Source organism: Salmo salar, chromosome 08 (assembly GCF_965601325.2).
Source record: "Salmo salar chromosome 08, fSalSal1, whole genome shotgun sequence".
NCBI classification, from domain to species: domain Eukaryota; kingdom Metazoa; phylum Chordata; class Actinopteri; order Salmoniformes; family Salmonidae; genus Salmo; species Salmo salar.
Genome location: NC_138298.1, coordinates 1,976,959 through 1,997,500, shown reverse-complemented (window position 1 = coordinate 1,997,500; position 20,542 = coordinate 1,976,959). Strand labels below are relative to the sequence as shown.

Here is a 20,542-nt window from a genome sequence, read left to right as displayed (position 1 = left end):
ACCAATTAGATAAGCAGCTTGAACTTTGTGTCACTGAAAAAGTAGAAGAAATTACAAACACTGTTCCCATCACTTTTTAGCACAGGTAGTTGGATAAAATACAAACTTTATTTCCTTTCATCATTTGAACAGGGCAAAGGAGCACAAAGCACACACAAGCTGCATTCAGCAACAATATTCTTGTTTGTCTTATAAATACAAGGCAGATGCTAATTGAAAACACAAGGAAATTTGATCCTATTAAAAAGGCAGGAAGCTGCATTTAGTCAATTCATCATTAAATGCTTACTACAAGGCAGTGTTGCTGATGAAATAGTGCAGGGGCACACCCTCGTGGACAAAATGCTTACAGCACCTGGTATTCCCAGGCGGTCTCCCATCCAAGTACTAACCAGGCCCGACCCTGCTTAGCTTCCGAGATCAGACGAGATCGGGCGTACCCAGGCTGGTATGGCCGTAAGCGAGAAACAATCTCTTGCTACAACATATATAGTCAAAGTGAGTGTGATAAACAGACATTGCATTTTCACCAATTAGATAAGCAGCTTGAACTTTGTGTCACTGAAAAAGTAGAAGAAATTACAAACACTGTTCCCATCACTTTTTAGCACAGGTAGTTGGATAAAATACAAACTTTATTTCCTTTCATCATTTGAACAGGGCAAAGGAGCACAAAGCTGCATTCAGCAACAATATTCTTGTTTGTCTTATAAATACAAGGCAGATGCTAATTGAAAACACAAGGAAATTTGATCCTATTAAAAAGGCAGGAAGCTGCATTTAGTCAATTCATCATTAAATGCTTACTACAAGGCAGTGTTGCTGATGAAATAGTGCAGGGGCACACCCTCGTGGACAAAATGCTTACAGCACCTGGTATTCCCAGGCGGTCTCCCATCCAAGTACTAACCAGGCCCGACCCTGCTTAGCTTCCGAGATCAGACGAGATCGGGCGTACCCAGGCTGGTATGGCCGTAAGCGAGAAACAATCTCTTGCTACAACATATATAGTCAAAGTGAGTCTGATAAAACAGACATTTAGTCAATTCATCATTAAATGCTTAATACAAGGCAGTGTTGCTGATGAAATAGTGCAAGAGCACACCCTCGTGGACAAAATGCTTACAGCACCTGGTATTCCCAGGCGGTCTCCCATCCAAGTACTAACCAGGCCCGACCCTGCTTAGCTTCCGAGATCAGACGAGATCGGGCGTACCCAGGCTGGTATGGCCGTAAGCGAGAAACAATCTCTTGCTACAACATATATAGTCAAAGTGAGTGTGATAAACAGACATTGCATTTTCACCAATTAGATAAGCAGCTTGAACTTTGTGTCACTGAAAAAGTAGAAGAAATTACAAACACTGTTCCCATCACTTTTTAGCACAGGTAGTTGGATAAAATACAAACTTTATTTCCTTTCATCATTTGAACAGGGCAAAGGAGCACAAAGCTGCATTCAGCAACAATATTCTTGTTTGTCTTATAAATACAAGGCAGATGCTAATTGAAAACACAAGGAAATTTGATCCTATTAAAAAGGCAGGAAGCTGCATTTAGTCAATTCATCATTAAATGCTTACTACAAGGCAGTGTTGCTGATGAAATAGTGCAGGGGCACACCCTCGTGGACAAAATGCTTACAGCACCTGGTATTCCCAGGCGGTCTCCCATCCAAGTACTAACCAGGCCCGACCCTGCTTAGCTTCGGAGATCAGACGAGATCGGGCGTACCCAGGCTGGTATGGCCGTAAGCGAGAAACAATCTCTTGCTACAACATATATAGTCAAAGTGAGTCTGATAAAACAGACATTTAGTCAATTCATCATTAAATGCTTAATACAAGGCAGTGTTGCTGATGAAATAGTGCAAGAGCACACCCTCGTGGACAAAATGCTTCCAGCACCTGGTATTCCCAGGCGGTCTCCCATCCAAGTACTAACCAGGGCCGACCCTGCTTAGCTTCCGAGATCAGATGAGATCGGGCGTACCCAGGCTGGTATGGCCGTAAGCGAGAAACAATCTCTTGCTACAACATATATAGTCAAAGTGAGTCTGATAAAACAGACATTTAGTCAATTCATCATTAAATGCTTAATACAAGGCAGTGTTGCTGATGAAATAGTGCAAGAGCACACCCTCGTGGACAAAATGCTTACAGCACCTGGTATTCCCAGGCGGTCTCCCATCCAAGTACTAACCAGGCCCGACCCTGCTTAGCTTCCGAGATCAGACGAGATCGGGCGTACCAAGGCTGGTATGGCCGTAAGCGAGAAACAATCTCTTGCTACAACATATATAGTCAAAGTGAGTGTGATAAACAGACATTGCATTTTCACCAATTAGATAAGCAGCTTGAACTTTGTGTCACTGAAAAAGTAGAAGAAATTACAAACACTGTTCCCATCACTTTTTAGCACAGGTAGTTGGATAAAATACAAACTTTATTTCCTTTCATCATTTGAACAGGGCAAAGGAGCACAAAGCACACACAAGCTGCATTCAGCAACAATATTCTTGTTTGTCTTATAAATACAAGGCAGATGCTAATTGAAAACACAAGGAAATTTGATCCTATTAAAAAGGCAGGAAGCTGCATTTAGTCAATTCATCATTAAATGCTTACTACAAGGCAGTGTTGCTGATGAAATAGTGCAGGGGCACACCCTCGTGGACAAAATGCTTACAGCACCTGGTATTCCCAGGCGGTCTCCCATCCAAGTACTAACCAGGCCCGACCCTGCTTAGCTTCCGAGATCAGACGAGATCGGGCGTACCCAGGCTGGTATGGCCGTAAGCGAGAAACAATCTCTTGCTACAACATATATAGTCAAAGTGAGTGTGATAAACAGACATTGCATTTTCACCAATTAGATAAGCAGCTTGAACTTTGTGTCACTGAAAAAGTAGAAGAAATTACAAACACTGTTCCCATCACTTTTTAGCACAGGTAGTTGGATAAAATACAAACTTTATTTCCTTTCATCATTTGAACAGGGCAAAGGAGCACAAAGCTGCATTCAGCAACAATATTCTTGTTTGTCTTATAAATACAAGGCAGATGCTAATTGAAAACACAAGGAAATTTGATCCTATTAAAAAGGCAGGAAGCTGCATTTAGTCAATTCATCATTAAATGCTTACTACAAGGCAGTGTTGCTGATGAAATAGTGCAGGGGCACACCCTCGTGGACAAAATGCTTACAGCACCTGGTATTCCCAGGCGGTCTCCCATCCAAGTACTAACCAGGCCCGACCCTGCTTAGCTTCCGAGATCAGACGAGATCGGGCGTACCCAGGCTGGTATGGCCGTAAGCGAGAAACAATCTCTTGCTACAACATATATAGTCAAAGTGAGTCTGATAAAACAGACATTTAGTCAATTCATCATTAAATGCTTAATACAAGGCAGTGTTGCTGATGAAATAGTGCAAGAGCACACCCTCGTGGACAAAATGCTTACAGCACCTGGTATTCCCAGGCGGTCTCCCATCCAAGTACTAACCAGGCCCGACCCTGCTTAGCTTCCGAGATCAGACGAGATCGGGCGTACCCAGGCTGGTATGGCCGTAAGCGAGAAACAATCTCTTGCTACAACATATATAGTCAAAGTGAGTGTGATAAACAGACATTGCATTTTCACCAATTAGATAAGCAGCTTGAACTTTGTGTCACTGAAAAAGTAGAAGAAATTACAAACACTGTTCCCATCACTTTTTAGCACAGGTAGTTGGATAAAATACAAACTTTATTTCCTTTCATCATTTGAACAGGGCAAAGGAGCACAAAGCTGCATTCAGCAACAATATTCTTGTTTGTCTTATAAATACAAGGCAGATGCTAATTGAAAACACAAGGAAATTTGATCCTATTAAAAAGGCAGGAAGCTGCATTTAGTCAATTCATCATTAAATGCTTACTACAAGGCAGTGTTGCTGATGAAATAGTGCAGGGGCACACCCTCGTGGACAAAATGCTTACAGCACCTGGTATTCCCAGGCGGTCTCCCATCCAAGTACTAACCAGGCCCGACCCTGCTTAGCTTCCGAGATCAGACGAGATCGGGCGTACCCAGGCTGGTATGGCCGTAAGCGAGAAACAATCTCTTGCTACAACATATATAGTCAAAGTGAGTCTGATAAAACAGACATTTAGTCAATTCATCATTAAATGCTTACTACAAGGCAGTGTTGCTGATGAAATAGTGCAGGGGCACACCCTCGTGGACAAAATGCTTACAGCACCTGGTATTCCCAGGCGGTCTCCCATCCAAGTACTAACCAGGCCCGACCCTGCTTAGCTTCCGAGATCAGACGAGATCGGGCGTACCCAGGCTGGTATGGCCGTAAGCGAGAAACAATCTCTTGCTACAACATATATAGTCAAAGTGAGTGTGATAAACAGACATTGCATTTTCACCAATTAGATAAGCAGCTTGAACTTTGTGTCACTGAAAAAGTAGAAGAAATTACAAACACTGTTCCCATCACTTTTTAGCACAGGTAGTTGGATAAAATACAAACTTTATTTCCTTTCATCATTTGAACAGGGCAAAGGAGCACAAAGCTGCATTCAGCAACAATATTCTTGTTTGTCTTATAAATACAAGGCAGATGCTAATTGAAAACACAAGGAAATTTGATCCTATTAAAAAGGCAGGAAGCTGCATTTAGTCAATTCATCATTAAATGCTTACTACAAGGCAGTGTTGCTGATGAAATAGTGCAGGGGCACACCCTCGTGGACAAAATGCTTACAGCACCTGGTATTCCCAGGCGGTCTCCCATCCAAGTACTAACCAGGCCCGACCCTGCTTAGCTTCCGAGATCAGACGAGATCGGGCGTACCCAGGCTGGTATGGCCGTAAGCGAGAAACAATCTCTTGCTACAACATATATAGTCAAAGTGAGTCTGATAAAACAGACATTTAGTCAATTCATCATTAAATGCTTAATACAAGGCAGTGTTGCTGATGAAATAGTGCAAGAGCACACCCTCGTGGACAAAATGCTTACAGCACCTGGTATTCCCAGGCGGTCTCCCATCCAAGTACTAACCAGGCCCGACCCTGCTTAGCTTCCGAGATCAGACGAGATCGGGCGTACCCAGGCTGGTATGGCCGTAAGCGAGAAACAATCTCTTGCTACAACATATATAGTCAAAGTGAGTGTGATAAACAGACATTGCATTTTCACCAATTAGATAAGCAGCTTGAACTTTGTGTCACTGAAAAAGTAGAAGAAATTACAAACACTGTTCCCATCACTTTTTAGCACAGGTAGTTGGATAAAATACAAACTTTATTTCCTTTCATCATTTGAACAGGGCAAAGGAGCACAAAGCTGCATTCAGCAACAATATTCTTGTTTGTCTTATAAATACAAGGCAGATGCTAATTGAAAACACAAGGAAATTTGATCCTATTAAAAAGGCAGGAAGCTGCATTTAGTCAATTCATCATTAAATGCTTACTACAAGGCAGTGTTGCTGATGAAATAGTGCAGGGGCACACCCTCGTGGACAAAATGCTTACAGCACCTGGTATTCCCAGGCGGTCTCCCATCCAAGTACTAACCAGGCCCGACCCTGCTTAGCTTCCGAGATCAGACGAGATCGGGCGTACCCAGGCTGGTATGGCCGTAAGCGAGAAACAATCTCTTGCTACAACATATATAGTCAAAGTGAGTCTGATAAAACAGACATTTAGTCAATTCATCATTAAATGCTTAATACAAGGCAGTGTTGCTGATGAAATAGTGCAAGAGCACACCCTCGTGGACAAAATGCTTACAGCACCTGGTATTCCCAGGCGGTCTCCCATCCAAGTACTAACCAGGCCCGACCCTGCTTAGCTTCCGAGATCAGATGAGATCGGGCGTACCCAGGCTGGTATGGCCGTAAGCGAGAAACAATCTCTTGCTACAACATATATAGTCAAAGTGAGTGTGATAAACAGACATTGCATTTTCACCAATTAGATAAGCAGCTTGAACTTTGTGTCACTGAAAAAGTAGAAGAAATTACAAACACTGTTCCCATCACTTTTTAGCACAGGTAGTTGGATAAAATACAAACTTTATTTCCTTTCATCATTTGAACAGGGCAAAGGAGCACAAAGCTGCATTCAGCAACAATATTCTTGTTTGTCTTATAAATACAAGGCAGATGCTAATTGAAAACACAAGGAAATTTGATCCTATTAAAAAGGCAGGAAGCTGCATTTAGTCAATTCATCATTAAATGCTTACTACAAGGCAGTGTTGCTGATGAAATAGTGCAGGGGCACACCCTCGTGGACAAAATGCTTACAGCACCTGGTATTCCCAGGCGGTCTCCCATCCAAGTACTAACCAGGCCCGACCCTGCTTAGCTTCCGAGATCAGACGAGATCGGGCGTACCCAGGCTGGTATGGCCGTAAGCGAGAAACAATCTCTTGCTACAACATATATAGTCAAAGTGAGTCTGATAAAACAGACATTTAGTCAATTCATCATTAAATGCTTAATACAAGGCAGTGTTGCTGATGAAATAGTGCAAGAGCACACCCTCGTGGACAAAATGCTTACAGCACCTGGTATTCCCAGGCGGTCTCCCATCCAAGTACTAACCAGGCCCGACCCTGCTTAGCTTCCGAGATCAGATGAGATCGGGCGTACCCAGGCTGGTATGGCCGTAAGCGAGAAACAATCTCTTGCTACAACATATATAGTCAAAGTGAGTCTGATAAAACAGACATTTAGTCAATTCATCATTAAATGCTTACTACAAGGCAGTGTTGCTGATGAAATAGTGCAAGAGCACACCCTCGTGGACAAAATGCTTACAGCACCTGGTATTCCCAGGCGGTCTCCCATCCAAGTACTAACCAGGCCCGACCCTGCTTAGCTTCGGAGATCAGACGAGATCGGGCGTACCCAGGCTGGTATGGCCGTAAGCGAGAAACAATCTCTTGCTACAACATATATAGTCAAAGTGAGTCTGATAAAACAGACATTTAGTCAATTCATCATTAAATGCTTAATACAAGGCAGTGTTGCTGATGAAATAGTGCAAGAGCACACCCTCGTGGACAAAATGCTTCCAGCACCTGGTATTCCCAGGCGGTCTCCCATCCAAGTACTAACCAGGGCCGACCCTGCTTAGCTTCCGAGATCAGATGAGATCGGGCGTACCCAGGCTGGTATGGCCGTAAGCGAGAAACAATCTCTTGCTACAACATATATAGTCAAAGTGAGTCTGATAAAACAGACATTTAGTCAATTCATCATTAAATGCTTAATACAAGGCAGTGTTGCTGATGAAATAGTGCAAGAGCACACCCTCGTGGACAAAATGCTTACAGCACCTGGTATTCCCAGGCGGTCTCCCATCCAAGTACTAACCAGGCCCGACCCTGCTTAGCTTCGGAGATCAGACGAGATCGGGCGTACCCAGGCTGGTATGGCCGTAAGCGAGAAACAATCTCTTGCTACAACATATATAGTCAAAGTGAGTGTGATAAACAGACATTGCATTTTCACCAATTAGATAAGCAGCTTGAACTTTGTGTCACTGAAAAAGTAGAAGAAATTACAAACACTGTTCCCATCACTTTTTACCACAGGTAGTTGGATAAAATACAAACTTTATTTCCTTTCATCATTTGAACAGGGCAAAGGAGCACAAAGCACACACAAGCTGCATTCAGCAACAATATTCTTGTTTGTCTTATAAATACAAGGCAGATGCTAATTGAAAACACAAGGAAATTTGATCCTATTAAAAAGGCAGGAAGCTGCATTTAGTCAATTCATCATTAAATGCTTACTACAAGGCAGTGTTGCTGATGAAATAGTGCAGGGGCACACCCTCGTGGACAAAATGCTTACTGCACCTGGTATTCCCAGGCGGTCTCCCATCCAAGTACTAACCAGGCCCGACCCTGCTTAGCTTCCGAGATCAGACGAGATCGGGCGTACCCAGGCTGGTATGGCCGTAAGCGAGAAACAATCTCTTGCTACAACATATATAGTCAAAGTGAGTGTGATAAACAGACATTGCATTTTCACCAATTAGATAAGCAGCTTGAACTTTGTGTCACTGAAAAAGTAGAAGAAATTACAAACACTGTTCCCATCACTTTTTAGCACAGGTAGTTGGATAAAATACAAACTTTATTTCCTTTCATCATTTGAACAGGGCAAAGGAGCACAAAGCACACACAAGCTGCATTCAGCAACAATATTCTTGTTTGTCTTATAAATACAAGGCAGATGCTAATTGAAAACACAAGGAAATTTGATCCTATTAAAAAGGCAGGAAGCTGCATTTAGTCAATTCATCATTAAATGCTTACTACAAGGCAGTGTTGCTGATGAAATAGTGCAGGGGCACACCCTCGTGGACAAAATGCTTACAGCACCTGGTATTCCCAGGCGGTCTCCCATCCAAGTACTAACCAGGGCCGACCCTGCTTAGCTTCCGAGATCAGATGAGATCGGGCGTACCCAGGCTGGTATGGCCGTAAGCGAGAAACAATCTCTTGCTACAACATATATAGTCAAAGTGAGTCTGATAAAACAGACATTTAGTCAATTCATCATTAAATGCTTAATACAAGGCAGTGTTGCTGATGAAATAGTGCAAGAGCACACCCTCGTGGACAAAATGCTTACAGCACCTGGTATTCCCAGGCGGTCTCCCATCCAAGTACTAACCAGGCCCGACCCTGCTTAGCTTCCGAGATCAGACGAGATCGGGCGTACCCAGGCTGGTATGGCCGTAAGCGAGAAACAATCTCTTGCTACAACATATATAGTCAAAGTGAGTCTGATAAAACAGACATTTAGTCAATTCATCATTAAATGCTTAATACAAGGCAGTGTTGCTGATGAAATAGTGCAAGAGCACACCCTCGTGGACAAAATGCTTACAGCACCTGGTATTCCCAGGCGGTCTCCCATCCAAGTACTAACCAGGCCCGACCCTGCTTAGCTTCCGAGATCAGATGAGATCGGGCGTACCCAGGCTGGTATGGCCGTAAGCGAGAAACAATCTCTTGCTACAACATATATAGTCAAAGTGAGTGTGATAAACAGACATTGCATTTTCACCAATTAGATAAGCAGCTTGAACTTTGTGTCACTGAAAAAGTAGAAGAAATTACAAACACTGTTCCCATCACTTTTTAGCACAGGTAGTTGGATAAAATACAAACTTTATTTCCTTTCATCATTTGAACAGGGCAAAGGAGCACAAAGCTGCATTCAGCAACAATATTCTTGTTTGTCTTATAAATACAAGGCAGATGCTAATTGAAAACACAAGGAAATTTGATCCTATTAAAAAGGCAGGAAGCTGCATTTAGTCAATTCATCATTAAATGCTTACTACAAGGCAGTGTTGCTGATGAAATAGTGCAGGGGCACACCCTCGTGGACAAAATGCTTACAGCACCTGGTATTCCCAGGCGGTCTCCCATCCAAGTACTAACCAGGCCCGACCCTGCTTAGCTTCCGAGATCAGACGAGATCGGGCGTACCCAGGCTGGTATGGCCGTAAGCGAGAAACAATCTCTTGCTACAACATATATAGTCAAAGTGAGTCTGATAAAACAGACATTTAGTCAATTCATCATTAAATGCTTAATACAAGGCAGTGTTGCTGATGAAATAGTGCAAGAGCACACCCTCGTGGACAAAATGCTTACAGCACCTGGTATTCCCAGGCGGTCTCCCATCCAAGTACTAACCAGGCCCGACCCTGCTTAGCTTCCGAGATCAGATGAGATCGGGCGTACCCAGGCTGGTATGGCCGTAAGCGAGAAACAATCTCTTGCTACAACATATATAGTCAAAGTGAGTCTGATAAAACAGACATTTAGTCAATTCATCATTAAATGCTTACTACAAGGCAGTGTTGCTGATGAAATAGTGCAAGAGCACACCCTCGTGGACAAAATGCTTACAGCACCTGGTATTCCCAGGCGGTCTCCCATCCAAGTACTAACCAGGCCCGACCCTGCTTAGCTTCGGAGATCAGACGAGATCGGGCGTACCCAGGCTGGTATGGCCGTAAGCGAGAAACAATCTCTTGCTACAACATATATAGTCAAAGTGAGTCTGATAAAACAGACATTTAGTCAATTCATCATTAAATGCTTAATACAAGGCAGTGTTGCTGATGAAATAGTGCAAGAGCACACCCTCGTGGACAAAATGCTTCCAGCACCTGGTATTCCCAGGCGGTCTCCCATCCAAGTACTAACCAGGGCCGACCCTGCTTAGCTTCCGAGATCAGATGAGATCGGGCGTACCCAGGCTGGTATGGCCGTAAGCGAGAAACAATCTCTTGCTACAACATATATAGTCAAAGTGAGTCTGATAAAACAGACATTTAGTCAATTCATCATTAAATGCTTAATACAAGGCAGTGTTGCTGATGAAATAGTGCAAGAGCACACCCTCGTGGACAAAATGCTTACAGCACCTGGTATTCCCAGGCGGTCTCCCATCCAAGTACTAACCAGGCCCGACCCTGCTTAGCTTCGGAGATCAGACGAGATCGGGCGTACCCAGGCTGGTATGGCCGTAAGCGAGAAACAATCTCTTGCTACAACATATATAGTCAAAGTGAGTGTGATAAACAGACATTGCATTTTCACCAATTAGATAAGCAGCTTGAACTTTGTGTCACTGAAAAAGTAGAAGAAATTACAAACACTGTTCCCATCACTTTTTACCACAGGTAGTTGGATAAAATACAAACTTTATTTCCTTTCATCATTTGAACAGGGCAAAGGAGCACAAAGCACACACAAGCTGCATTCAGCAACAATATTCTTGTTTGTCTTATAAATACAAGGCAGATGCTAATTGAAAACACAAGGAAATTTGATCCTATTAAAAAGGCAGGAAGCTGCATTTAGTCAATTCATCATTAAATGCTTACTACAAGGCAGTGTTGCTGATGAAATAGTGCAGGGGCACACCCTCGTGGACAAAATGCTTACTGCACCTGGTATTCCCAGGCGGTCTCCCATCCAAGTACTAACCAGGCCCGACCCTGCTTAGCTTCCGAGATCAGACGAGATCGGGCGTACCCAGGCTGGTATGGCCGTAAGCGAGAAACAATCTCTTGCTACAACATATATAGTCAAAGTGAGTGTGATAAACAGACATTGCATTTTCACCAATTAGATAAGCAGCTTGAACTTTGTGTCACTGAAAAAGTAGAAGAAATTACAAACACTGTTCCCATCACTTTTTAGCACAGGTAGTTGGATAAAATACAAACTTTATTTCCTTTCATCATTTGAACAGGGCAAAGGAGCACAAAGCACACACAAGCTGCATTCAGCAACAATATTCTTGTTTGTCTTATAAATACAAGGCAGATGCTAATTGAAAACACAAGGAAATTTGATCCTATTAAAAAGGCAGGAAGCTGCATTTAGTCAATTCATCATTAAATGCTTACTACAAGGCAGTGTTGCTGATGAAATAGTGCAGGGGCACACCCTCGTGGACAAAATGCTTACAGCACCTGGTATTCCCAGGCGGTCTCCCATCCAAGTACTAACCAGGGCCGACCCTGCTTAGCTTCCGAGATCAGATGAGATCGGGCGTACCCAGGCTGGTATGGCCGTAAGCGAGAAACAATCTCTTGCTACAACATATATAGTCAAAGTGAGTCTGATAAAACAGACATTTAGTCAATTCATCATTAAATGCTTAATACAAGGCAGTGTTGCTGATGAAATAGTGCAAGAGCACACCCTCGTGGACAAAATGCTTACAGCACCTGGTATTCCCAGGCGGTCTCCCATCCAAGTACTAACCAGGCCCGACCCTGCTTAGCTTCCGAGATCAGACGAGATCGGGCGTACCAAGGCTGGTATGGCCGTAAGCGAGAAACAATCTCTTGCTACAATATATATAGTCAAAGTGAGTGTGATAAACAGACATTGCATTTTCACCAATTAGATAAGCAGCTTGAACTTTGTGTCACTGAAAAAGTAGAAGAAATTACAAACACTGTTCCCATCACTTTTTAGCACAGGTAGTTGGATAAAATACAAACTTTATTTCCTTTCATCATTTGAACAGGGCAAAGGAGCACAAAGCACACACAAGCTGCATTCAGCAACAATATTCTTGTTTGTCTTATAAATACAAGGCAGATGCTAATTGAAAACACAAGGAAATTTGATCCTATTAAAAAGGCAGGAAGCTGCATTTAGTCAATTCATCATTAAATGCTTACTACAAGGCAGTGTTGCTGATGAAATAGTGCAGGGGCACACCCTCGTGGACAAAATGCTTACAGCACCTGGTATTCCCAGGCGGTCTCCCATCCAAGTACTAACCAGGCCCGACCCTGCTTAGCTTCCGAGATCAGACGAGATCGGGCGTACCCAGGCTGGTATGGCCGTAAGCGAGAAACAATCTCTTGCTACAACATATATAGTCAAAGTGAGTCTGATAAAACAGACATTTAGTCAATTCATCATTAAATGCTTAATACAAGGCAGTGTTGCTGATGAAATAGTGCAAGAGCACACCCTCGTGGACAAAATGCTTACAGCACCTGGTATTCCCAGGCGGTCTCCCATCCAAGTACTAACCAGGCCCGACCCTGCTTAGCTTCCGAGATCAGATGAGATCGGGCGTACCCAGGCTGGTATGGCCGTAAGCGAGAAACAATCTCTTGCTACAACATATATAGTCAAAGTGAGTCTGATAAAACAGACATTTAGTCAATTCATCATTAAATGCTTACTACAAGGCAGTGTTGCTGATGAAATAGTGCAAGAGCACACCCTCGTGGACAAAATGCTTACAGCACCTGGTATTCCCAGGCGGTCTCCCATCCAAGTACTAACCAGGCCCGACCCTGCTTAGCTTCGGAGATCAGACGAGATCGGGCGTACCCAGGCTGGTATGGCCGTAAGCGAGAAACAATCTCTTGCTACAACATATATAGTCAAAGTGAGTCTGATAAAACAGACATTTAGTCAATTCATCATTAAATGCTTAATACAAGGCAGTGTTGCTGATGAAATAGTGCAAGAGCACACCCTCGTGGACAAAATGCTTCCAGCACCTGGTATTCCCAGGCGGTCTCCCATCCAAGTACTAACCAGGGCCGACCCTGCTTAGCTTCCGAGATCAGATGAGATCGGGCGTACCCAGGCTGGTATGGCCGTAAGCGAGAAACAATCTCTTGCTACAACATATATAGTCAAAGTGAGTCTGATAAAACAGACATTTAGTCAATTCATCATTAAATGCTTAATACAAGGCAGTGTTGCTGATGAAATAGTGCAAGAGCACACCCTCGTGGACAAAATGCTTACAGCACCTGGTATTCCCAGGCGGTCTCCCATCCAAGTACTAACCAGGCCCGACCCTGCTTAGCTTCCGAGATCAGACGAGATCGGGCGTACCCAGGCTGGTATGGCCGTAAGCGAGAAACAATCTCTTGCTACAACATATATAGTCAAAGTGAGTGTGATAAACAGACATTGCATTTTCACCAATTAGATAAGCAGCTTGAACTTTGTGTCACTGAAAAAGTAGAAGAAATTACAAACACTGTTCCCATCACTTTTTAGCACAGGTAGTTGGATAAAATACAAACTTTATTTCCTTTCATCATTTGAACAGGGCAAAGGAGCACAAAGCACACACAAGCTGCATTCAGCAACAATATTCTTGTTTGTCTTATAAATACAAGGCAGATGCTAATTGAAAACACAAGGAAATTTGATCCTATTAAAAAGGCAGGAAGCTGCATTTAGTCAATTCATCATTAAATGCTTACTACAAGGCAGTGTTGCTGATGAAATAGTGCAGGGGCACACCCTCGTGGACAAAATGCTTACAGCACCTGGTATTCCCAGGCGGTCTCCCATCCAAGTACTAACCAGGCCCGACCCTGCTTAGCTTCCGAGATCAGACGAGATCGGGCGTACCCAGGCTGGTATGGCCGTAAGTGAGAAACAATCTCTTGCTACAACATATATAGTCAAAGTGAGTGTGATAAACAGACATTGCATTTTCACCAATTAGATAAGCAGCTTGAACTTTGTGTCACTGAAAAAGTAGAAGAAATTACAAACACTGTTCCCATCACTTTTTAGCACAGGTAGTTGGATAAAATACAAACTTTATTTCCTTTCATCATTTGAACAGGGCAAAGGAGCACAAAGCACACACAAGCTGCATTCAGCAACAATATTCTTGTTTGTCTTATAAATACAAGGCAGATGCTAATTGAAAACACAAGGAAATTTGATCCTATTAAAAAGGCAGGAAGCTGCATTTAGTCAATTCATCATTAAATGCTTACTACAAGGCAGTGTTGCTGATGAAATAGTGCAGGGGCACACCCTCGTGGACAAAATGCTTACAGCACCTGGTATTCCCAGGCGGTCTCCCATCCAAGTACTAACCAGGCCCGACCCTGCTTAGCTTCCGAGATCAGACGAGATCGGGCGTACCCAGGCTGGTATGGCCGTAAGCGAGAAACAATCTCTTGCTACAACATATATAGTCAAAGTGAGTGTGATAAACAGACATTGCATTTTCACCAATTAGATAAGCAGCTTGAACTTTGTGTCACTGAAAAAGTAGAAGAAATTACAAACACTGTTCCCATCACTTTTTAGCACAGGTAGTTGGATAAAATACAAACTTTATTTCCTTTCATCATTTGAACAGGGCAAAGGAGCACAAAGCTGCATTCAGCAACAATATTCTTGTTTGTCTTATAAATACAAGGCAGATGCTAATTGAAAACACAAGGAAATTTGATCCTATTAAAAAGGCAGGAAGCTGCATTTAGTCAATTCATCATTAAATGCTTACTACAAGGCAGTGTTGCTGATGAAATAGTGCAGGGGCACACCCTCGTGGACAAAATGCTTACAGCACCTGGTATTCCCAGGCGGTCTCCCATCCAAGTACTAACCAGGCCCGACCCTGCTTAGCTTCCGAGATCAGACGAGATCGGGCGTACCCAGGCTGGTATGGCCGTAAGCGAGAAACAATCTCTTGCTACAACATATATAGTCAAAGTGAGTGTGATAAACAGACATTGCATTTTCACCAATTAGATAAGCAGCTTGAACTTTGTGTCACTGAAAAAGTAGAAGAAATTACAAACACTGTTCCCATCACTTTTTAGCACAGGTAGTTGGATAAAATACAAACTTTATTTCCTTTCATCATTTGAACAGGGCAAAGGAGCACAAAGCTGCATTCAGCAACAATATTCTTGTTTGTCTTATAAATACAAGGCAGATGCTAATTGAAAACACAAGGAAATTTGATCCTATTAAAAAGGCAGGAAGCTGCATTTAGTCAATTCATCATTAAATGCTTACTACAAGGCAGTGTTGCTGATGAAATAGTGCAGGGGCACACCCTCGTGGACAAAATGCTTACAGCACCTGGTATTCCCAGGCGGTCTCCCATCCAAGTACTAACCAGGCCCGACCCTGCTTAGCTTCCGAGATCAGACGAGATCGGGCGTACCCAGGCTGGTATGGCCGTAAGCGAGAAACAATCTCTTGCTACAACATATATAGTCAAAGTGAGTCTGATAAAACAGACATTTAGTCAATTCATCATTAAATGCTTAATACAAGGCAGTGTTGCTGATGAAATAGTGCAAGAGCACACCCTCGTGGACAAAATGCTTACAGCACCTGGTATTCCCAGGCGGTCTCCCATCCAAGTACTAACCAGGCCCGACCCTGCTTAGCTTCCGAGATCAGATGAGATCGGGCGTACCCAGGCTGGTATGGCCGTAAGCGAGAAACAATCTCTTGCTACAACATATATAGTCAAAGTGAGTCTGATAAAACAGACATTTAGTCAATTCATCATTAAATGCTTACTACAAGGCAGTGTTGCTGATGAAATAGTGCAAGAGCACACCCTCGTGGACAAAATGCTTACAGCACCTGGTATTCCCAGGCGGTCTCCCATCCAAGTACTAACCAGGCCCGACCCTGCTTAGCTTCGGAGATCAGACGAGATCGGGCGTACCCAGGCTGGTATGGCCGTAAGCGAGAAACAATCTCTTGCTACAACATATATAGTCAAAGTGAGTCTGATAAAACAGACATTTAGTCAATTCATCATTAAATGCTTAATACAAGGCAGTGTTGCTGATGAAATAGTGCAAGAGCACACCCTCGTGGACAAAATGCTTCCAGCACCTGGTATTCCCAGGCGGTCTCCCATCCAAGTACTAACCAGGGCCGACCCTGCTTAGCTTCCGAGATCAGATGAGATCGGGCGTACCCAGGCTGGTATGGCCGTAAGCGAGAAACAATCTCTTGCTACAACATATATAGTCAAAGTGAGTCTGATAAAACAGACATTTAGTCAATTCATCATTAAATGCTTAATACAAGGCAGTGTTGCTGATGAAATAGTGCAAGAGCACACCCTCGTGGACAAAATGCTTACAGCACCTGGTATTCCCAGGCGGTCTCCCATCCAAGTACTAACCAGGCCCGACCCTGCTTAGCTTCGGAGATCAGACGAGATCGGGCGTACCCAGGCTGGTATGGCCGTAAGCGAGAAACAATCTCTTGCTACAACATATATAGTCAAAGTGAGTGTGATAAACAGACATTGCATTTTCACCAATTAGATAAGCAGCTTGAACTTTGTGTCACTGAAAAAGTAGAAGAAATTACAAACACTGTTCCCATCACTTTTTAGCACAGGTAGTTGGATAAAATACAAACTTTATTTCCTTTCATCATTTGAACAGGGCAAAGGAGCACAAAGCACACACAAGCTGCATTCAGCAACAATATTCTTGTTTGTCTTATAAATACAAGGCAGATGCTAATTGAAAACACAAGGAAATTTGATCCTATTAAAAAGGCAGGAAGCTGCATTTAGTCAATTCATCATTAAATGCTTACTACAAGGCAGTGTTGCTGATGAAATAGTGCAGGGGCACACCCTCGTGGACAAAATGCTTACAGCACCTGGTATTCCCAGGCGGTCTCCCATCCAAGTACTAACCAGGCCCGACCCTGCTTAGCTTCGGAGATCAGACGAGATCGGGCGTACCCAGGCTGGTATGGCCGTAAGCGAGAAACAATCTCTTGCTACAACATATATAGTCAAAGTGAGTGTGATAAACAGACATTGCATTTTCACCAATTAGATAAGCAGCTTGAACTTTGTGTCACTGAAAAAGTAGAAGAAATTACAAACACTGTTCCCATCACTTTTTAGCACAGGTAGTTGGATAAAATACAAACTTTATTTCCTTTCATCATTTGAACAGGGCAAAGGAGCACAAAGCACACACAAGCTGCATTCAGCAACAATATTCTTGTTTGTCTTATAAATACAAGGCAGATGCTAATTGAAAACACAAGGAAATTTGATCCTATTAAAAAGGCAGGAAGCTGCATTTAGTCAATTCATCATTAAATGCTTACTACAAGGCAGTGTTGCTGATGAAATAGTGCAGGGGCACACCCTCGTGGACAAAATGCTTACAGCACCTGGTATTCCCAGGCGGTCTCCCATCCAAGTACTAACCAGGCCCGACCCTGCTTAGCTTCCGAGATCAGACGAGATCGGGCGTACCCAGGCTGGTATGGCCGTAAGCGAGAAACAATCTCTTGCTACAACATATATAGTCAAAGTGAGTGTGATAAACAGACATTGCATTTTCACCAATTAGATAAGCAGCTTGAACTTTGTGTCACTGAAAAAGTAGAAGAAATTACAAACACTGTTCCCATCACTTTTTAGCACAGGTAGTTGGATAAAATACAAACTTTATTTCCTTTCATCATTTGAACAGGGCAAAGGAGCACAAAGCACACACAAGCTGCATTCAGCAACAATATTCTTGTTTGTCTTATAAATACAAGGCAGATGCTAATTGAAAACACAAGGAAATTTGATCCTATTAAAAAGGCAGGAAGCTGCATTTAGTCAATTCATCATTAAATGCTTACTACAAGGCAGTGTTGCTGATGAAATAGTGCAGGGGCACACCCTCGTGGACAAAATGCTTACAGCACCTGGTATTCCCAGGCGGTCTCCCATCCAAGTACTAACCAGGCCCGACCCTGCTTAGCTTCCGAGATCAGACGAGATCGGGCGTACCCAGGCTGGTATGGCCGTAAGTGAGAAACAATCTCTTGCTACAACATATATAGTCAAAGTGAGTGTGATAAACAGACATTGCATTTTCACCAATTAGATAAGCAGCTTGAACTTTGTGTCACTGAAAAAGTAGAAGAAATTACAAACACTGTTCCCATCACTTTTTAGCACAGGTAGTTGGATAAAATACAAACTTTATTTCCTTTCATCATTTGAACAGGGCAAAGGAGCACAAAGCACACACAAGCTGCATTCAGCAACAATATTCTTGTTTGTCTTATAAATACAAGGCAGATGCTAATTGAAAACACAAGGAAATTTGATCCTATTAAAAAGGCAGGAAGCTGCATTTAGTCAATTCATCATTAAATGCTTACTACAAGGCAGTGTTGCTGATGAAATAGTGCAGGGGCACACCCTCGTGGACAAAATGCTTACAGCACCTGGTATTCCCAGGCGGTCTCCCATCCAAGTACTAACCAGGCCCGACCCTGCTTAGCTTCCGAGATCAGACGAGATCGGGCGTACCCAGGCTGGTATGGCCGTAAGCGAGAAACAATCTCTTGCTACAACATATATAGTCAAAGTGAGTGTGATAAACAGACATTGCATTTTCACCAATTAGATAAGCAGCTTGAACTTTGTGTCACTGAAAAAGTAGAAGAAATTACAAACACTGTTCCCATCACTTTTTACCACAGGTAGTTGGATAAAATACAAACTTTATTTCCTTTCATAATTTGAACAGGGCAAAGGAGCACAAAGCACACACAAGCTGCATTCAGCAACAATATTCTTGTTTGTCTTATAAATACAAGGCAGATGCTAATTGAAAACACAAGGAAATTTGATCCTATTAAAAAGGCAGGAAGCTGCATTTAGTCAATTCATCATTAAATGCTTACTACAAGGCAGTGTTGCTGATGAAATAGTGCAGGGGCACACCCTCGTGGACAAAATGCTTACAGCACCTGGTATTCCCAGGCGGTCTCCCATCCAAGTACTAACCAGGCCCGACCCTGCTTAGCTTCCGAGATCAGACGAGATCGGGCGTACCCAGGCTGGTATGGCCGTAAGCGAGAAACAATCTCTTGCTACAACATATATAGTCAAAGTGAGTCTGATAAAACAGACATTTAGTCAATTCATCATTAAATGCTTAATACAAGGCAGTGTTGCTGATGAAATAGTGCAAGAGCACACCCTCGTGGACAAAATGCTTACAGCACCTGGTATTCCCAGGCGGTCTCCCATCCAAGTACTAACCAGGCCCGACCCTGCTTAGCTTCCGAGATCAGACGAGATCGGGCGTACCCAGGCTGGTATGGCCGTAAGCGAGAAACAATCTCTTGCTACAACATATATAGTCAAAGTGAGTGTGATAAACAGACATTGCATTTTCACCAATTAGATAAGCAGCTTGAACTTTGTGTCACTGAAAAAGTAGAAGAAATTACAAACACTGTTCCCATCACTTTTTAGCACAGGTAGTTGGATAAAATACAAACTTTATTTCCTTTCATCATTTGAACAGGGCAAAGGAGCACAAAGCACACACAAGCTGCATTCAGCAACAATATTCTTGTTTGTCTTATAAATACAAGGCAGATGCTAATTGAAAACACAAGGAAATTTGATCCTATTAAAAAGGCAGGAAGCTGCATTTAGTCAATTCATCATTAAATGCTTACTACAAGGCAGTGTTGCTGATGAAATAGTGCAGGGGCACACCCTCGTGGACAAAATGCTTACAGCACCTGGTATTCCCAGGCGGTCTCCCATCCAAGTACTAACCAGGCCCGACCCTGCTTAGCTTCCGAGATCAGACAAGATCGGGCGTACCCAGGCTGGTATGGCCGTAAGCGAGAAACAATCTCTTGCTACAACATATATAGTCAAAGTGAGTCTGATAAAACAGACATTTAGTCAATTCATCATTAAATGCTTAATACAAGGCAGTGTTGCTGATGAAATAGTGCAAGAGCACACCCTCGTGGACAAAATGCTTACAGCACCTGGTATTCCCAGGCGGTCTCCCATCCAAGTACTAACCAGGCCCGACCCTGCTTAGCTTCCGAGATCAGACGAGATCGGGCGTACCCAGGCTGGTATGGCCGTAAGCGAGAAACAATCTCTTGCTACAACATATATAGTCAAAGTGAGTGTGATAAACAGACATTGCATTTTCACCAATTAGATAAGCAGCTTGAACTTTGTGTCACTGAAAAAGTAGAAGAAATTACAAACACTGTTCCCATCACTTTTTAGGACAGGTAGTTGGATAAAATACAAACTTTATTTCCTTTCATCATTTGAACAGGGCAAAGGAGCACAAAGCACACACAAGCTGCATTCAGCAACAATATTCTTGTTTGTCTTATAAATACAAGGCAGATGCTAATTGAA

The 20,542-nt window shown here is 43.0% G+C and overlaps 53 non-coding genes across 53 annotated transcripts; all 53 read right to left on the bottom strand.

Annotated features, from left to right (window-relative positions):
- Window positions 1–343: 343 nt before the first annotated feature.
- LOC145854762 (5S ribosomal RNA) lies at window positions 344–462 on the bottom strand. The gene has a single exon (XR_014375646.1). It is a non-coding gene; the product is annotated as a 5S ribosomal RNA (ribosomal RNA).
- A 399-nt stretch (window positions 463–861) lies between these two features.
- Window positions 862–980, bottom strand: LOC145854761 (5S ribosomal RNA). Its single transcript, XR_014375645.1, has one exon. It is a non-coding gene; the product is annotated as a 5S ribosomal RNA (ribosomal RNA).
- A 139-nt stretch (window positions 981–1,119) lies between these two features.
- LOC145854760 (5S ribosomal RNA) lies at window positions 1,120–1,238 on the bottom strand. Its single transcript, XR_014375644.1, has one exon. It is a non-coding gene; the product is annotated as a 5S ribosomal RNA (ribosomal RNA).
- Window positions 1,239–1,637: 399 nt separating this feature from the next.
- LOC145886107 (5S ribosomal RNA) lies at window positions 1,638–1,756 on the bottom strand. The gene has a single exon (XR_014397691.1). It is a non-coding gene; the product is annotated as a 5S ribosomal RNA (ribosomal RNA).
- Window positions 1,757–1,895: 139 nt separating this feature from the next.
- Window positions 1,896–2,014, bottom strand: LOC145851014 (5S ribosomal RNA). The gene has a single exon (XR_014372863.1). It is a non-coding gene; the product is annotated as a 5S ribosomal RNA (ribosomal RNA).
- Window positions 2,015–2,153: 139 nt separating this feature from the next.
- On the bottom strand, window positions 2,154–2,272 carry LOC145882229 (5S ribosomal RNA). The gene has a single exon (XR_014393795.1). It is a non-coding gene; the product is annotated as a 5S ribosomal RNA (ribosomal RNA).
- A 409-nt stretch (window positions 2,273–2,681) lies between these two features.
- Window positions 2,682–2,800, bottom strand: LOC145854759 (5S ribosomal RNA). The gene has a single exon (XR_014375643.1). It is a non-coding gene; the product is annotated as a 5S ribosomal RNA (ribosomal RNA).
- Window positions 2,801–3,199: 399 nt separating this feature from the next.
- Window positions 3,200–3,318, bottom strand: LOC145854757 (5S ribosomal RNA). Its single transcript, XR_014375641.1, has one exon. It is a non-coding gene; the product is annotated as a 5S ribosomal RNA (ribosomal RNA).
- A 139-nt stretch (window positions 3,319–3,457) lies between these two features.
- LOC145854756 (5S ribosomal RNA) lies at window positions 3,458–3,576 on the bottom strand. Its single transcript, XR_014375640.1, has one exon. It is a non-coding gene; the product is annotated as a 5S ribosomal RNA (ribosomal RNA).
- Window positions 3,577–3,975: 399 nt separating this feature from the next.
- On the bottom strand, window positions 3,976–4,094 carry LOC145854755 (5S ribosomal RNA). The gene has a single exon (XR_014375639.1). It is a non-coding gene; the product is annotated as a 5S ribosomal RNA (ribosomal RNA).
- Window positions 4,095–4,233: 139 nt separating this feature from the next.
- LOC145854754 (5S ribosomal RNA) lies at window positions 4,234–4,352 on the bottom strand. The gene has a single exon (XR_014375638.1). It is a non-coding gene; the product is annotated as a 5S ribosomal RNA (ribosomal RNA).
- Window positions 4,353–4,751: 399 nt separating this feature from the next.
- Window positions 4,752–4,870, bottom strand: LOC145854753 (5S ribosomal RNA). The gene has a single exon (XR_014375637.1). It is a non-coding gene; the product is annotated as a 5S ribosomal RNA (ribosomal RNA).
- Window positions 4,871–5,009: 139 nt separating this feature from the next.
- Window positions 5,010–5,128, bottom strand: LOC145854752 (5S ribosomal RNA). Its single transcript, XR_014375636.1, has one exon. It is a non-coding gene; the product is annotated as a 5S ribosomal RNA (ribosomal RNA).
- Window positions 5,129–5,527: 399 nt separating this feature from the next.
- Window positions 5,528–5,646, bottom strand: LOC145854751 (5S ribosomal RNA). Its single transcript, XR_014375635.1, has one exon. It is a non-coding gene; the product is annotated as a 5S ribosomal RNA (ribosomal RNA).
- Window positions 5,647–5,785: 139 nt separating this feature from the next.
- On the bottom strand, window positions 5,786–5,904 carry LOC145855776 (5S ribosomal RNA). Its single transcript, XR_014376664.1, has one exon. It is a non-coding gene; the product is annotated as a 5S ribosomal RNA (ribosomal RNA).
- Window positions 5,905–6,303: 399 nt separating this feature from the next.
- On the bottom strand, window positions 6,304–6,422 carry LOC145854750 (5S ribosomal RNA). Its single transcript, XR_014375634.1, has one exon. It is a non-coding gene; the product is annotated as a 5S ribosomal RNA (ribosomal RNA).
- Window positions 6,423–6,561: 139 nt separating this feature from the next.
- LOC145855765 (5S ribosomal RNA) lies at window positions 6,562–6,680 on the bottom strand. The gene has a single exon (XR_014376653.1). It is a non-coding gene; the product is annotated as a 5S ribosomal RNA (ribosomal RNA).
- A 139-nt stretch (window positions 6,681–6,819) lies between these two features.
- LOC145886106 (5S ribosomal RNA) lies at window positions 6,820–6,938 on the bottom strand. Its single transcript, XR_014397690.1, has one exon. It is a non-coding gene; the product is annotated as a 5S ribosomal RNA (ribosomal RNA).
- A 139-nt stretch (window positions 6,939–7,077) lies between these two features.
- On the bottom strand, window positions 7,078–7,196 carry LOC145851013 (5S ribosomal RNA). Its single transcript, XR_014372862.1, has one exon. It is a non-coding gene; the product is annotated as a 5S ribosomal RNA (ribosomal RNA).
- Window positions 7,197–7,335: 139 nt separating this feature from the next.
- Window positions 7,336–7,454, bottom strand: LOC145886105 (5S ribosomal RNA). Its single transcript, XR_014397689.1, has one exon. It is a non-coding gene; the product is annotated as a 5S ribosomal RNA (ribosomal RNA).
- A 409-nt stretch (window positions 7,455–7,863) lies between these two features.
- Window positions 7,864–7,982, bottom strand: LOC145885122 (5S ribosomal RNA). The gene has a single exon (XR_014396702.1). It is a non-coding gene; the product is annotated as a 5S ribosomal RNA (ribosomal RNA).
- Window positions 7,983–8,391: 409 nt separating this feature from the next.
- LOC145884512 (5S ribosomal RNA) lies at window positions 8,392–8,510 on the bottom strand. Its single transcript, XR_014396090.1, has one exon. It is a non-coding gene; the product is annotated as a 5S ribosomal RNA (ribosomal RNA).
- A 139-nt stretch (window positions 8,511–8,649) lies between these two features.
- On the bottom strand, window positions 8,650–8,768 carry LOC145854749 (5S ribosomal RNA). The gene has a single exon (XR_014375633.1). It is a non-coding gene; the product is annotated as a 5S ribosomal RNA (ribosomal RNA).
- Window positions 8,769–8,907: 139 nt separating this feature from the next.
- On the bottom strand, window positions 8,908–9,026 carry LOC145855754 (5S ribosomal RNA). Its single transcript, XR_014376642.1, has one exon. It is a non-coding gene; the product is annotated as a 5S ribosomal RNA (ribosomal RNA).
- A 399-nt stretch (window positions 9,027–9,425) lies between these two features.
- Window positions 9,426–9,544, bottom strand: LOC145854748 (5S ribosomal RNA). The gene has a single exon (XR_014375632.1). It is a non-coding gene; the product is annotated as a 5S ribosomal RNA (ribosomal RNA).
- A 139-nt stretch (window positions 9,545–9,683) lies between these two features.
- Window positions 9,684–9,802, bottom strand: LOC145855743 (5S ribosomal RNA). Its single transcript, XR_014376631.1, has one exon. It is a non-coding gene; the product is annotated as a 5S ribosomal RNA (ribosomal RNA).
- A 139-nt stretch (window positions 9,803–9,941) lies between these two features.
- LOC145886104 (5S ribosomal RNA) lies at window positions 9,942–10,060 on the bottom strand. Its single transcript, XR_014397688.1, has one exon. It is a non-coding gene; the product is annotated as a 5S ribosomal RNA (ribosomal RNA).
- A 139-nt stretch (window positions 10,061–10,199) lies between these two features.
- Window positions 10,200–10,318, bottom strand: LOC145851012 (5S ribosomal RNA). The gene has a single exon (XR_014372861.1). It is a non-coding gene; the product is annotated as a 5S ribosomal RNA (ribosomal RNA).
- Window positions 10,319–10,457: 139 nt separating this feature from the next.
- On the bottom strand, window positions 10,458–10,576 carry LOC145886103 (5S ribosomal RNA). Its single transcript, XR_014397687.1, has one exon. It is a non-coding gene; the product is annotated as a 5S ribosomal RNA (ribosomal RNA).
- A 409-nt stretch (window positions 10,577–10,985) lies between these two features.
- On the bottom strand, window positions 10,986–11,104 carry LOC145885121 (5S ribosomal RNA). Its single transcript, XR_014396701.1, has one exon. It is a non-coding gene; the product is annotated as a 5S ribosomal RNA (ribosomal RNA).
- A 409-nt stretch (window positions 11,105–11,513) lies between these two features.
- On the bottom strand, window positions 11,514–11,632 carry LOC145884511 (5S ribosomal RNA). The gene has a single exon (XR_014396089.1). It is a non-coding gene; the product is annotated as a 5S ribosomal RNA (ribosomal RNA).
- Window positions 11,633–11,771: 139 nt separating this feature from the next.
- On the bottom strand, window positions 11,772–11,890 carry LOC145882228 (5S ribosomal RNA). Its single transcript, XR_014393794.1, has one exon. It is a non-coding gene; the product is annotated as a 5S ribosomal RNA (ribosomal RNA).
- A 409-nt stretch (window positions 11,891–12,299) lies between these two features.
- LOC145854746 (5S ribosomal RNA) lies at window positions 12,300–12,418 on the bottom strand. The gene has a single exon (XR_014375630.1). It is a non-coding gene; the product is annotated as a 5S ribosomal RNA (ribosomal RNA).
- Window positions 12,419–12,557: 139 nt separating this feature from the next.
- LOC145855732 (5S ribosomal RNA) lies at window positions 12,558–12,676 on the bottom strand. The gene has a single exon (XR_014376620.1). It is a non-coding gene; the product is annotated as a 5S ribosomal RNA (ribosomal RNA).
- A 139-nt stretch (window positions 12,677–12,815) lies between these two features.
- LOC145886102 (5S ribosomal RNA) lies at window positions 12,816–12,934 on the bottom strand. The gene has a single exon (XR_014397686.1). It is a non-coding gene; the product is annotated as a 5S ribosomal RNA (ribosomal RNA).
- A 139-nt stretch (window positions 12,935–13,073) lies between these two features.
- On the bottom strand, window positions 13,074–13,192 carry LOC145851011 (5S ribosomal RNA). Its single transcript, XR_014372860.1, has one exon. It is a non-coding gene; the product is annotated as a 5S ribosomal RNA (ribosomal RNA).
- Window positions 13,193–13,331: 139 nt separating this feature from the next.
- On the bottom strand, window positions 13,332–13,450 carry LOC145854745 (5S ribosomal RNA). Its single transcript, XR_014375629.1, has one exon. It is a non-coding gene; the product is annotated as a 5S ribosomal RNA (ribosomal RNA).
- A 409-nt stretch (window positions 13,451–13,859) lies between these two features.
- LOC145883122 (5S ribosomal RNA) lies at window positions 13,860–13,978 on the bottom strand. The gene has a single exon (XR_014394695.1). It is a non-coding gene; the product is annotated as a 5S ribosomal RNA (ribosomal RNA).
- A 409-nt stretch (window positions 13,979–14,387) lies between these two features.
- LOC145854744 (5S ribosomal RNA) lies at window positions 14,388–14,506 on the bottom strand. The gene has a single exon (XR_014375628.1). It is a non-coding gene; the product is annotated as a 5S ribosomal RNA (ribosomal RNA).
- Window positions 14,507–14,905: 399 nt separating this feature from the next.
- LOC145854743 (5S ribosomal RNA) lies at window positions 14,906–15,024 on the bottom strand. Its single transcript, XR_014375627.1, has one exon. It is a non-coding gene; the product is annotated as a 5S ribosomal RNA (ribosomal RNA).
- A 399-nt stretch (window positions 15,025–15,423) lies between these two features.
- On the bottom strand, window positions 15,424–15,542 carry LOC145854742 (5S ribosomal RNA). The gene has a single exon (XR_014375626.1). It is a non-coding gene; the product is annotated as a 5S ribosomal RNA (ribosomal RNA).
- A 139-nt stretch (window positions 15,543–15,681) lies between these two features.
- LOC145855720 (5S ribosomal RNA) lies at window positions 15,682–15,800 on the bottom strand. Its single transcript, XR_014376608.1, has one exon. It is a non-coding gene; the product is annotated as a 5S ribosomal RNA (ribosomal RNA).
- A 139-nt stretch (window positions 15,801–15,939) lies between these two features.
- LOC145886101 (5S ribosomal RNA) lies at window positions 15,940–16,058 on the bottom strand. Its single transcript, XR_014397685.1, has one exon. It is a non-coding gene; the product is annotated as a 5S ribosomal RNA (ribosomal RNA).
- A 139-nt stretch (window positions 16,059–16,197) lies between these two features.
- Window positions 16,198–16,316, bottom strand: LOC145851010 (5S ribosomal RNA). The gene has a single exon (XR_014372859.1). It is a non-coding gene; the product is annotated as a 5S ribosomal RNA (ribosomal RNA).
- Window positions 16,317–16,455: 139 nt separating this feature from the next.
- LOC145886100 (5S ribosomal RNA) lies at window positions 16,456–16,574 on the bottom strand. The gene has a single exon (XR_014397684.1). It is a non-coding gene; the product is annotated as a 5S ribosomal RNA (ribosomal RNA).
- Window positions 16,575–16,983: 409 nt separating this feature from the next.
- On the bottom strand, window positions 16,984–17,102 carry LOC145886099 (5S ribosomal RNA). Its single transcript, XR_014397683.1, has one exon. It is a non-coding gene; the product is annotated as a 5S ribosomal RNA (ribosomal RNA).
- A 409-nt stretch (window positions 17,103–17,511) lies between these two features.
- Window positions 17,512–17,630, bottom strand: LOC145854741 (5S ribosomal RNA). The gene has a single exon (XR_014375625.1). It is a non-coding gene; the product is annotated as a 5S ribosomal RNA (ribosomal RNA).
- Window positions 17,631–18,039: 409 nt separating this feature from the next.
- Window positions 18,040–18,158, bottom strand: LOC145883121 (5S ribosomal RNA). Its single transcript, XR_014394694.1, has one exon. It is a non-coding gene; the product is annotated as a 5S ribosomal RNA (ribosomal RNA).
- Window positions 18,159–18,567: 409 nt separating this feature from the next.
- On the bottom strand, window positions 18,568–18,686 carry LOC145854740 (5S ribosomal RNA). Its single transcript, XR_014375624.1, has one exon. It is a non-coding gene; the product is annotated as a 5S ribosomal RNA (ribosomal RNA).
- Window positions 18,687–19,095: 409 nt separating this feature from the next.
- On the bottom strand, window positions 19,096–19,214 carry LOC145854739 (5S ribosomal RNA). Its single transcript, XR_014375623.1, has one exon. It is a non-coding gene; the product is annotated as a 5S ribosomal RNA (ribosomal RNA).
- Window positions 19,215–19,353: 139 nt separating this feature from the next.
- Window positions 19,354–19,472, bottom strand: LOC145854738 (5S ribosomal RNA). The gene has a single exon (XR_014375622.1). It is a non-coding gene; the product is annotated as a 5S ribosomal RNA (ribosomal RNA).
- A 409-nt stretch (window positions 19,473–19,881) lies between these two features.
- On the bottom strand, window positions 19,882–20,000 carry LOC145885042 (5S ribosomal RNA). The gene has a single exon (XR_014396622.1). It is a non-coding gene; the product is annotated as a 5S ribosomal RNA (ribosomal RNA).
- A 139-nt stretch (window positions 20,001–20,139) lies between these two features.
- Window positions 20,140–20,258, bottom strand: LOC145854737 (5S ribosomal RNA). Its single transcript, XR_014375621.1, has one exon. It is a non-coding gene; the product is annotated as a 5S ribosomal RNA (ribosomal RNA).
- Window positions 20,259–20,542: the final 284 nt, after the last annotated feature.